At 41.0% G+C, this 13,257-nt stretch overlaps 1 non-coding gene and 1 pseudogene across 1 annotated transcript; one reads left to right on the forward strand and one right to left on the reverse strand.

Moving 5' to 3' along the window:
* The first annotated feature begins 219 nt into the window (after window positions 1-219).
* Window positions 220-3,721, forward strand: LOC116204221 (annotated as a pseudogene).
* LOC116206482 lies at window positions 730-836 on the reverse strand. Its single transcript, XR_004156712.1, has one exon. It is a non-coding gene; the product is annotated as a small nucleolar RNA R71 (small nucleolar RNA).
* Window positions 3,722-13,257: the final 9,536 nt, after the last annotated feature.

The raw sequence follows: 13,257 nt of genomic DNA on the forward strand, positions 1-13,257 counted from the left end.
TCCTTGTGGGATCGACACTCTATTCATCACTATATTACTTGATCTGACCCAGTACACTTGCTGGTAGAATTCGAGCTTATTTTTATATATATTTGCAGTGGATCAAGTTTTTAGCGCCGTTGCCGGGGATTAACTTAATATTAGACCACCTTTAGTTCTATTGTTAATTTAGGCGCACTTTACTGTGTGTTTATTTCTTGTTCTCTTTGCAGGTATTCTATGCGCAGGAGTAGAAGTGCTGAACTTCTACCATTAGATCCTGAGATAGAGCGCACCTTGCATCGGTTGAGAAGAGAGAACAGAAGAAGGGAAGAATTGCAAGTAGTTGAGATGGCAGATGATGACATCAACTGCCAAATACAGGGTGCTGCCAGAGCACTTCGAGACTATGCAGTACCTACTATTATGGGTTCTGCGATCAGAAGGCCCACTATTCCAGCTAATAACTTTGAACTGAAGCCAGCACTCATCCAGATGGTTCAATCAAATCAGTTTGGAGGATATCCCAACGAGAGTCCTGATGAGCATATTGCAGGATTCCTCCAATACTGTAACACGGTAAAGATGAATAATGTCACTGATGATGTTATTAGATTACAGCTTTTTCCTTTCTCACTTAGGGATAAAGCGAGAGCCTGGTTCAATTCGCTGCCACAAGAGTCCATCACCACCTGGGCCGACCTTTCATCTAAGTTTCTCAGGAGATTTTTCCCACCAGCTAGGACTGCAAGATTGAGGAACGAAATCACTAACTTCACCAAGTTCAATGGTGAATCACTTTATGAGGCATGGGAGAGATTCAAGGAGGCAATCAGAAAGTGCCCACATCACGGATTGCCAGATAATCTCCTAATTGAGGTCTTCTATCTTAGCCTGGATGATACATTGAGGTCTCTAGTAGATGCTGCAGCAGGAGGCGCACTGATGGGTAAGAATTATGATGAAGCAAGTGCTTTGATAGAAGAGATGGCCTCCAGTGCACATAATTGGCAGAATGAGAGAAGTAAATCAAGAGTGGCATCAGTCAATGACATGGACACTATTGCTAATTTGACAACCCAGATTTCAGCTCTCACTACCCAGGTAAGTAAACTCACCTCAGCACATTCTTTTAATACTAATCAGGTTGCTTTTTGTGAGTTGTGTTCAGGACCACATTCGACTCTTGAATGCATGTCTGGAAATCCCTCGGCTTCACCCAATGGAGAGCAAGTGAACTTTGTCAACAACTTCCAACGGAGTAATCAAGGGCCTTATTCGAACACTTACAATCCTGGGTGGCGTAATCATCCTAATTTCTCATGGAGGAATGAGAATAATGCACTTAAACCGCCACCTGGATTCCAAAAGCAAGGCCCTGCTCAGAATGCTCCACCTCAGCAAAGTCAGTCGAGAATGGAAGAGCTCATGTTGAGCTATATGCAAAAGACTGACACCATGCTACAGAATCAACAAGCCACTATTCGAAACCTAGAGGGTCAGATTAGTCAGATTTCTCAGCAATTGAGTAATAGACCATCAGGGTCTTTACCCAGCAACACTGAAGAGAACCCCAAAGGTGTCAATGCTATAATGCTGAGGAGTGGCAAGGAATTGGAAACAGTCAATAGAAAAGCTCAAACTCAGGAGGAGAGTCCGGAGAAAGACAAAGGTAAGCAAAAGGTGGAGGAACCAAGGCAGAAGTCACTAGGGGTGAAACCGTATGTTCCTCCTGTCCCTTTTCCAGGAAGATTGAAGCAACAACAGTTGGACGCCCAATTTGCTAAATTCCTAGGTGTCTTTAAAAAGCTGCAAATCAATATTCCATTTGCAGAAGCACTCCAGCAGATGCCTTCATATGCTAGATTCATGAAGGATCTGCTCACTAAAAAGAGGAAGTTTGATGGGAGTGAGCCTATGATGCTTACAGGAGAGTGTTCTATGATTCTCCAAAAGGACTTGCCTAACTTACCACGCAAACAAAGAGATCAGGGGAGTTTCACTGTTCCTTGTACTATAGGGAATTTTCATTTTGAGAACGTTCTTATCGATTCAGGTGCAAGTATAAATTTAATGCCTCTGTCTATTTTCAGGAAACTTGGACTTGGAGAATGCAAGAAAACTCATATTACCTTGCAACTTGCTGACAGGAGTATCAAATATCCAAAGGGTATTGTCAAGAATGTCCTGGTGAAGGTAGACAAATTCATATTTCCAGTCGACTTCATAGTCTTGGAGATGGAGGAGGACAGAGAGGTGCCCATGATCCTTGGCAGACCGTTCCTTGCGACAGGTAAAGCATTAATAGATGTGGAACAAGGTAAGCTCACTTTAAGAGTTATGAATGAACAAATAACTTTTAATGTTTATGACGCCATAAAGAAATTTGATGATGGCAAATCTTGTTACACCATTGATATTATTGATGAGCTTATCTCTGAGTCTGTGGAGGAGAAAGTAGGTGTGGATACAATGGAATCAGTCCTTAGGGATCTGGACGATTGGAGTGATGATGATGAGCATGAGGAAGAATCTGTGGAGAAAGTATCAGAAATCAAGGCTCGCTACTATGAGGAGCTGGGCACCAGTGCGACAAAACCAGTGTCATCTTTGACACAGTCCCCGGTGCTAGAACTTAAACCATTGCCTAGCCATTTAAAATATGCCTATCTTGGAATAGATGATATTTTGCCAATAATTATCTCTTCTTCCTTGACAGGTGATCAGGAGCAACAGCTCCTAAGCGTGCTGAGAGAGCACAAGGAGGCAATAGGATGGACTATTGCAGATATCAAAGGGATCAGCCCTTTGATTTGCACGCACAGGATAATGTTGGAAGCTGAGTGCAAACCCATAGTGCAACCACAGAGGCGACTTAACCTAACTCTCAAAGAGGTAGTGAAGAAAGAAGTGCTTAAACTGTTGGATGCAAGTATTATCTATCCTATCTCAGATAGTAAATGGGTTAGTCCTGTTCAAGTAGTGTCTAAAAAGGGTGGTATGACTGTGGTTAAAAATGAGGTCAATGAATTAATCCCGACTCGTACTGTGACTGGGTGGAGAGTTTGTATAGATTACAGGAAACTAAATGATGCTACCCGTAAAGACCATTTCCCCCTCCCCTTCATTGATCAGATGCTAGAAAAACTTGCAGGGCATGACTATTATTGTTTTCTAGATGGTTATTCTGGTTACAATCAGATTCATATAGCACCCGAGGACCAGGAGAAAACCACATTCACTTGTCCTTATGGCACTTTTGCCTTTAGGAGAATGCCTTTCGGTCTCTGTAATGCACCTGCCACTTTCCAGAGGTGCATGATGTCTATATTTTTCTGACATGTTAGAGAATTTTATTGAAATATTTATGGATGATTTCTCTGTTTTTGGGAAGTCATTTGAATCTTGTCTGACAAATTTAGGTTGTGTGCTTAAAAGATGTAAGGAGACTAATCTGCTTCTGAACTGGGAGAAATGTCATTTTATGGTAAGAGAGGGTATAGTCTTAGGTCACAAGGTGTCAAAGAAAGGGATTGAAGTTGATTGAGCAAAAGTGGAGATAATAGAGAAGTTGCCACCACCCACTTCAACAAAAGGAGTAAGGAGCTTCTTAGGACATGCTGGCTTCTACAGGAGATTTATCAAGGACTTTTCTAAATCTCTAGACCTCTTTGTAATTTACTTGAAAAAGATTCTGCTTTTGTTTTTAATGACAATTGTTTGCGGGCATTCAATTTATTGAAGGAGAAACTCACTTATGCACCAGTGATCGTTGCACCTAATTGGGAGCTTCCGTTTGAGCTGATGTGTGATGCCAGCGACTATGCTGTAGGAGCAGTACTTGGGCAAAGGAGAGGTAAGGTATTTCATGCAATATACTATGCTAGTAGAACTTTAAGTGAGGCCCAAAAGAACTATGCCACAACTGAAAAGGAGCTTTTAGCAGTCATATTTGCATGTGACAAGTTTCGGCCTTATCTGATAGGTTCTAAGATCATAGTATACACAGACCATGCTGCCCTGAAATATTTGTTTGCCAAAGCTGATGCTAAACCTAGGCTAATTCGTTGGATTCTACTGCTACAAGAATTTGACCTGGAAATTAGAGACACAAAGGGAACTGAAAATGCAGTGGCTGATCACTTATCCCGTTTGGAATCTGATTGTTTAGATTCACCCATTAATGAAAAGTTCTCTGATGAACAATTGCATGTAGCAGAAATCCAAGGATTACCTTGGTATGCTGATATAGTCAATTACATGGTTAGCAACATCACACCATATGGTTTGTCATCTCAACAGAAAAAGAAATTTTTGCATGATGTGAAATACTATTTTTGGGATGAACCATATCTGTTTAAATATTGTGCTGACCAAGTAATTAGACGCTGTGTGCCTGAAACTGAACAACTTAGCATAATACAACACTGTCATTCTAAGGAAGCAGGAGGCCACTTTGGTGTGGAAAGAACTGCAACTAAGATCTTATCTTGTGGATTTTATTAGCCTAGAGTATTTCATGATTGCAGGAATTACATTATGTCTTGTGCTCCATGCCAAAGAACTGGCAATATTTCTAGGAGACATGAAGTACCACAAAATAGCATTCTTGTAATTGAGCTTTTTGATGTGCGGGGAATAGACTTTATGGGTCCTTTTCCCTCTTCTTTTTCAAATAAATATATTCTTGTGGCTGTTGATTATGTTTCAAAATGGGTAGAAGCAGTTGCTCTACAAAGTAATGATGCCAGAGTTGTAATCAGATTTTTGAAAAAGAACATCTTTTCAAGATTTGGGGTACCTAGAGCCATTATAAGTGATGGGGGATCACATTTTTGCAATCGGCAATTTGAAAAATTATTATCAAAATATGGAGTTACTCATAAAATTGCCACCCCTTATCATCCACAGACTTGTGGACAGGTTGAGGTGTCCAATAGGTAAATAAAGCGTATCTTAGAGAAAACAGTCAATGCATCTAGGAAAGATTGGTCTTTAAAACTTGATGATGCATTGTGGGCTTACAGGACAGCTTTCAAAACCCCCATAGGAATGTCCCCATACAAGATTGTTTATGGTAAATCATGTCACCTACCAGTAGAGCTTGAGCACAAAGCATATTGGGCCATAAAATACCTTAACTTTGATTTACAAGCTGCAGGTGAAAAGAGATTGCTCCAGTTGAATTAGATGGCTGAGATGAGAGAGGAAGCATATGAAAATGCTAGGATATACAAGGAGCGAGCCAAGCGATGGCTTGATAGGAACATCCTAAAGCGAGAGTTTTTGCCTGGTCAGAAAGTCCTATTATACAACTCTCGCTTGAAGTTGTTCCCAGGTAAGTTAAAATCTCGATGGTCTGGACCATTTGTTATTTCTAATGTTTTTCCCTATGGTGCAGTTGAGCTGAAGTCAGAAGATGACCGCACTTTTAAAGTAAACGGTCATCTTCTCAAGCATTACTTTGAAGGGGAAAATATTGATGGTGATGCCACTACGGTGGATCTAGCAAATTTGGTTGAAGAACTGAAAAAGTCGAACTAGCGACTATAAACTAAGTGCTTCATGGGAGGCAGCCCATGTCTGAGAGCTAAAGTCCCTGTTGGCTCTCAATTCTTTTGCTTCATTTGTTTTATTTTGATTTGCTGTTGGTTTGTACTTTATCAAGCACCCACTCATTGGGTAGACTTGGGATATTTGCTATTTGATTGTTTTAGTTAAGATGGATTATCTGCTATTTTTGTTCTTTTTGTTTTTGAAGCCAGGGTGGATAACAACTGCTGACTCTCTCTATTGCTATACCAGTTGGAACTCCAATTGCTTCAACTTAATTTTTCGAAACCGGGGAAGTACTAGTATCTCTTTTTCTCTTATGTTCTTTATTTTTATTTTCGTTTTACTAGAGCTACATTAGGAACAGTGAGGACACTGTTTAATCTAAGTGTGGGGAAGGGAGATACTAAACAGATGGAGTATAAAATTGAGTATAGTGTTGATGTCTGAATTCTGTGATTTAATTTGTTACTCATGACATCTGATGCCTGTCTTTGTTGATAAATAGTTATACTTCCCTGTCACCTTGAATTATAATTGTCCTTAAGTTATCTGGCAATTGTTAGGCCAAATTCTTTTTTTTTTAATTTTTTTTAATTATTGAAATCTAGAGATTGTACGAAGAATACTGTTGATAGCATTTGTTCAGGAATTGTTTGAAAAAAAATTGACTCACTTAGGCGCCCTACTCACCACTGTTGTGATTTTTGTACTTAGTTAAAATTAATTAGTCAAATCTTTAGAAATCAAATTTACCTAGTTTTTAGCTCTAGAGTTTGAAGTTTAAGAGTCGGTCAAGTCCTTAAGTGAAAAATAAACAGGTCAAGTCCTCAAGTCCTCTTTTTAATTATTCTAATAGCACTTTAACATTTAGTGAAAGAGGTAGAAGAAGCTTTGTACTTAGTGATTCCTATAAAAGAAGTCTGAAAAGTGTTAGTGAGCATTCAAAAAAAAAAAATGCAAGCATAGCCTTTACTCCAATGACTCAAGAATTGAGTTATGAGTATCCTAACTTGAATGTTAGAGTGAGGAAGAGTTCGTAGGGGTCCCTTTAAAACCCGGTCACTTGGGTGATGAGCCCGGGATGTGCCGACTCAATGAACTCACTATAACGAGAAGAGCGGAAAGGCACAAGCTCAAACAAAAATTGGACTTGAAAAAAAAAATTTGCTTCTGAAACAGAAAGGAAAAATTGAATGCAAAAACAAAAAAATGAATTAAGACTTGTAATAAAAAGGAAGAAAACCTAGGGACGAAGCAGATACCATATGCTTTCACTACCTTGTTGACTTGCTTAGAGGGAAAATTAGAGGGATTATATGCCTGCTAACAGATATGAAGTTTAAATGTGTATTTTTCCTTATAGGACTGAGTATTTACTTTTGAAATAGAAATCTTAGGCTAAACGCTTGGATTAAAATTTGCTTTCTCTAGATTAGCTGGTTAATTTCAACTGTAGTACTCTGATCACATGTTTCCAGTTTGGTTTGAGTAGTGGGCACCACAAAATAGCGAGTCATAAATTATGAGATATCAAATGCTTAAATCAGTGAATATGAAAATTTGTACTCTCTCTGATAGATTTATTTCCTTGGTCTTATTTATTTTGCTTGAGGACAAGTAAAAGTTCAAGTGTGGGGAAGTTGATAAGGGCATATTATACTCATATTTTATTGTGCAATTCATGTTAAATTATTATTAATTTTATAGAAATTATAAGAAGTCGGTGCTTAATTATGTGTAATTTGATATTGTAGGTCTTTGAGGACTTAGATGGAATTACGAGCAATATTGAGGAGTTTTGCGCAATTTGGAGCCAGCCTATATCTTTCGGAAATCTTTTTTTTGTTTTTGTTTTGGATATAAATACTCCTCATAACAAGATTAGGAAACCCTAGGAGGGGGGAGCCATCTTTCACCATTCTTTTAACCTAGAGAGTTTTTGGAGAGGGTCTTGTCTGGAGCCGTCACCTGGATCAATTGATTTGAAGCGAAGAATTGTGGAAGAGACAATTCCTTAAAGGAATTGTTGGGTTTTTGTTTTAGGATTCAATATCTTGAGTTTACTGTTGAATATGAATTCTATTGCAATGACTACTTGGAATTATAATTGTGTTTTCAATTCCATGATGTTCTAAGCTTCTGTTGTGGGAATATGATGAAACCCTAGGTAGCTAATATGATGATTGTCGCCATGTTATAGGATTAATAGATGTGTTGATGATTCATGATTGCAATTCCTATAATTTCAATTTTAATTCTTAATTGGTTATAATTGTTAGAAACACTATTGATACGGGAGTTGATATAGTGTTTGTTAGGAATCCTTGATTAGACTAATTAGTTAAATGCGATAGCTGCGTTAATTAGTTTAATTAGAGATTATCCAGGGATTAATGCAATGTTTCTAGTTAGTTATTCGTTAAGACATTAGGGATAATTAATTTAGGGCATTAGACAATCATAGCACTGGAAGGTGTATGATTATAATTTAGAGTCCACTATTAATTAGAGATGCGGGAGCTGATTGATTAATTAGAGGTTTAAGACTTTAATTTTAAAGGCTTGATAAACTCACTTGAATAACCACATAGCTATCAGTCTATATAACATGATGGCAATCTGATTAGTGAAACTAGGGTGGATTCTGTTTTTCCCACTTTCAATTGATATATTTTCATACAATTCTCTTTCTGCTCTTTGTGACGATTTAGGTTGATTAGTAGTTAATTAGTTAATTCTCTTAATTTGATTGCTTAGATAATAATAGAATCTAATATAGGTTTAGTACTTAATTAATCCTTGTGGGATCGACACTCTATTCATCACTATATTACTTGATCTGACCCAGTACACTTGCTGGTAGAATTCGAGCTTATTTTTATATATATTTGCAGTGGATCATTCCCGTGTTTCTCCGTTTCGTTATCACATGATTCGATGTCGTTTTGTTTATTCCTATAAATGTTTTGCTTGTGCGTGCTTGTGTGTCCGTTTGCGCATTTACGATCATGACGACATCGACTTGATTGGAACTCATGTTGCTATCATATTTAACGCATTATGTATGCAAGAATCATTCCTTGGGATTGAGTATAGTAATGTTCGTATGTTTTTTTTTATTATTATCGTTAGTCACACGGTAGTCACTAGATAGATAAATTAATTACGAACCATTATTCGTTAAATCCATAATATTTGTAATATAAGATCATCACCACCGAATAACTTCACAAATGGTAGAAATGGGACGTGCCATTCAGTTAATTAAATCACTCGGACTAAATAATCGGATAAATAGATCACTAGTTTGTAAACGCATCGATGGTTCACGGAACGGCGGAAATGCCATTTTCCTTAAAAGATTCACAATTGTAAAGCACCGAGATGTGTAACACAAATAGAATCGGTGTCTAGTGAGTACTCGCGAACTATGACTCGAGCCCAGGCCCAATTTGAGGCGGCTCGAGTCGAGACGCGCGAGTCTTTTTTAGACCTCTTCGTGTCACACGATCTTTAATTTATATCTGATTATCACATGTTTTATTACCCAAGGGCATAATCGTCATTCCATGATTCACCGATATCCTAGGCATTAGGGGGTCGGAAACACCTCGATCTATGGACGAAAAGGGGCGGCCCGTTCGGGTGCGAGTTTCATTCGTATGACCCATTCCGTCCATTTTCGATGTTTTTACCCCTCTATGCAACGCGGCTTGGGAGTGTCCACCTTCCCGAGGACGCGAGACGGACACGCGTGAGAAGGAGTCGCCACTTACTGTTTACGACCCGTAGGTCGAGGGCCGTTGAGTCGCCCGGGTCTAGGGGTACAAGGTACACCTAAATGCTAAGGCAATGGTCATACGGAACCGGAAATTCCGAATTCGGGGGTTCTATTACGTGCGGGCCTATATCCCGCACGCCCTTTCGGTACTCTAGTTTGCTAGGCTTGCCGTTTCGTTTATTTACCGCGTGACTTAGGGTTGCACTTGACTCGCCCGTTTTGACACAGTAAAGTCGATGAATTGATCAAGTTGGGCCAAGGCCCCGAGAGAAAAGTAGGCTTGCGTCTCAAGAAATCGGTTCACTATCTTCGCGTTACAGTTCGTTGAACCGTGATGGTCGATTCCCTGCGCAAACCTAGACCACGAGTGTTCGAGCTTACTCATCTCTTGGTAACAATAGACCAACTTAACCGATTCGACACTCGGACCTCTCGCTCGCCGATCGGGGATCCTTACAAATGAATATACAAATAAAGTTCCTTACAGTGTTCTCTCAAAGAAATACAAATTACAATTGAATAAATGAATCCCCGATCAGCTCGCATTGGGTCAATATTCTACTCCGGCTCACCGTGTGTTTTGAATGACCGATAAATAAATTAAAGCAAAGCGGGCTCAAAGAGCCGGGGGTCGGGTCCGATCATACCGACGGGTGATAGAAGAATTGATTGATTCTTACTGAAACCGTCGGACTGATCGAGCTCCCGAGTGATATCTAACCGCGATTCACACATCCAATCCAAATCGCCTTCCACATAAGCCATACTTGGAGTGTGATGGTGACTCGAGGCTAGATCCCATTTCGCACTCAGGTTGCACGCGCTCAGTGAGTTAGGAGGCGTTGGACCTCGTGTTCGGTGATTTGGGGCGTTGGACCCCTGTATTACCTAACCTGAGGGTTCGGACCCGAGCCGTGACAAATTAGCAAAAGTAAATGGAAAATAGAAGAAAACTGATAAAACAGATGAAAAACGGACGAAAATAGAAAAATACGGACAATTACAGACAAGTTCTGTATTAGGCCAAATGTACGTGATTTAATCAGTTATTAACCGGGATTGATTATCAAACAATGTATCTAACTTAGGCAAGCAAAGAGATGGGCTAGGATATGGTTCTAGGCCAATTACATGTGCGAGTTTGTTTTTAAGATTTCATTTCGTGAATGTCACTGCGGCTTCACTGAATATGCCAAACTCGTATTTTAACTCTATATTTGGAACCTATTGTTCCGCCTAGCCATTATCTATTGTTTGATTAAGTCAAATGCATGATTAATCCGATTTTATATGTTTTGTGACAGAAATAATAATGCTAACTACCGAATTTACGGTAAGAGGATAAAAACACCGAAAGTGGATGAAATGGGCCATGCGAATGAAACTCACACCCGAACGGGCTGCCCCTTTCTATCCATAGATCGTGGTGTTTCGGTCTCCTTAACGCCTAGGATATCGGCGGATCACGAAATGACGGTTATGCCCTTGGGCGGTAAAATGTGTGAAGTGCACGTGTAAAATGGAGATCGCGTGACACGAAGAGGTCCGAAGAGAACTCACATATTTCGACTTGAGCCACCTCAAATTGGGCCCGGGCTCGAGTCGTAGTACGCGAGTGCTCCCTAGACACTGATTCTATTCGTGTTATGCGTCTTGATGTTATGAAATTGTGGATTTTGAAAAGGGCATTTCCACCGTTTCGTAATCTGTCGATGCGTTTACAAATTGATATTCGATTTGTCCAATTATTTAGGCCAAATGGTTTAATTAGTCAAATGACACGTCCCATTTCCTTGTTTGTGGGATTATTTAGTGATTATGTCTTCGAGTCACGAATGTTATGGAGTCGATGGGCGATTGTCCAAAACTAACGCGCCTAACATGGGAGCTAACGCGTAATCAACGATTAAACGGAAAAGAAATTACACTCAATTCCAAGAGACGATTTCGAAGCGACAAAAGAGGCCAACTTAAACTCAAAGAGGGTCACGGGGAATTCGATCATTCCATAATGGAGATGACCGAATATTTCCTTGACTCGATTTGAATTCCGGATGGTCTCTCGTATCGGTTTTAATCGTTTCTTGCATGCATAAAACGTCAAACATGATAATAACACATTCTATAAAGCCGATGCCGCCATGATCTTGGGTGTGCAAACAAGCACGTAATGCAAATGCAAATATCGTATTTAAAGGGAATCGATAAAACGACGTCGGCTCATGCAACAACATATGCGTGGAGGGAAGACAATAGGGGAACCATCTTATTTCGGGGAGGGAGAGGCCATGGTGGCCTTGGATGAGCCAAGGGGAACTCACGGGTCCCTCCCTTGGGACTAGGCCGTGAGTTTCCATGGTTCAACCACGGCCAAGACGGTCTCTCCCACCTCGACTTTAGCCGTTTCCCGTCATGCTAACGTGTAATATGTGATGAACGAACATAAAATGCATGAACCAACCAATTTCGGGGAAAGGGAGGTCACGTTGGCCTCGGATGAACCAAGGAGGCTCTCGAATCCCTTCCTCGGGGATTAGCCGTGAGCTTCGATGGTTCGAACGAGATTAAGGTGGTCTCTCTTACCTCGCCTTAGGTTATTTCGTGCCATGATATACATGCTAGAACAATATTCGAGTGTAACAAACGACATAAATATGCATGAAAACGAATAAAGGTCGGAACTTGCATGCAAACGAGTGTTATTCATCTTATCACTCCATAACAAGCAAATATCGAGAACCTAATTTCCCTAAGTTGTAGAGGAGTGTTACCTAGCCTCGGAACACGAGGAAAGAGTCGGAGAAGTGGCAAAGGGAGTCGGGAAACTCGGCTGGAACGAACAGACCCGACCCGGTGCAGATGGGTCGACTGGCAGACCCGACTGGCAGTCTGGCTTGTCGGGGCTGTACCAGTTGATCGGGATGGAATTTTCGCATGGGGCTAGTTTCGTTTGATTCCCAAGAGACTAAGGATCGCGCCTGTGGTGGTTTCGGGAGGAGAGCATGCGTAGATTTTCCGGAAATCAAAAACAAAGTCAGGTTAGTAAAAAATGACAGACCCAGTCGGGACGAAACAGACCCGACTGGCAGCCGATGAAGAAACGAGTCTACAGGAGGTTCCCGGTGGTCTTTTGGTGCAAGATCGGTGGCATTGGACTCCTAACTGAGTGAAGATCACGGTGGTAGGTGGCTCGTAGCGAGATTCAACCTGAGCTGACCTGTACGTTCCGCAAAGTTCGGGTTAGAAAAGAAAACCAGAGGAACAGACCCGACTGGCACCCGATTAACAAACGACTCTACGGGAGGCTCCTGGTGGTCTTTTGATGCAAGGTCAGTGGCATTAGACTCCTAACTGAGTGAGGATCATGCCTGCAGTGGTTTTATGAGGATTGGACATGTCAATTTTCCTGAAAGATGCAAAGAAAACCGGTAAAAAACTGGAAAAATCTGTGAAGGGAGAAAAGAGGGAAACGGCGGTGGTGCACGATTGGACGGCTCTCGGCACGCAACCACCTCGTCACGGGGGAGAGTGAGGGCTGTAAGGAACCCCTAAAAAGTGATGGCCTGACTCGCCATAGCCGTGAGGTAGTGGAAATGTCGAGGAAGCCCGGGAAGCCGTGAAAATGCCTACGGAACCCGGTTCTGAACAGAGCTGGTTCGGACTGCTGGAAGCTTCGAATCGCAAAAATAACACCGGAAATGGACTCGGGAGGTCAAATACATGTGGGGTATGTAGTTTTTTTGAGGCTCGGATAAGTTGGGAAGGAAGAACTCGCCTAGAAACCGGGAAACTCCCTAGAGACCCGAATCTGGATTGGGCTGAAACAGGACCTAGATGACTTCAAATGGGAAAACTAACACTGTGAATAGACTCGGGAGGTCGAATACATGTGGAATATGAAGTTTGGTCGAAGTTGGCTTAGGTTGGGTGGCAGTCGCCGG

The sequence above is a fragment of the Punica granatum genome, chromosome 4 (assembly GCF_007655135.1).
Source record: "Punica granatum isolate Tunisia-2019 chromosome 4, ASM765513v2, whole genome shotgun sequence".
NCBI lineage: Eukaryota > Viridiplantae > Streptophyta > Magnoliopsida > Myrtales > Lythraceae > Punica > Punica granatum.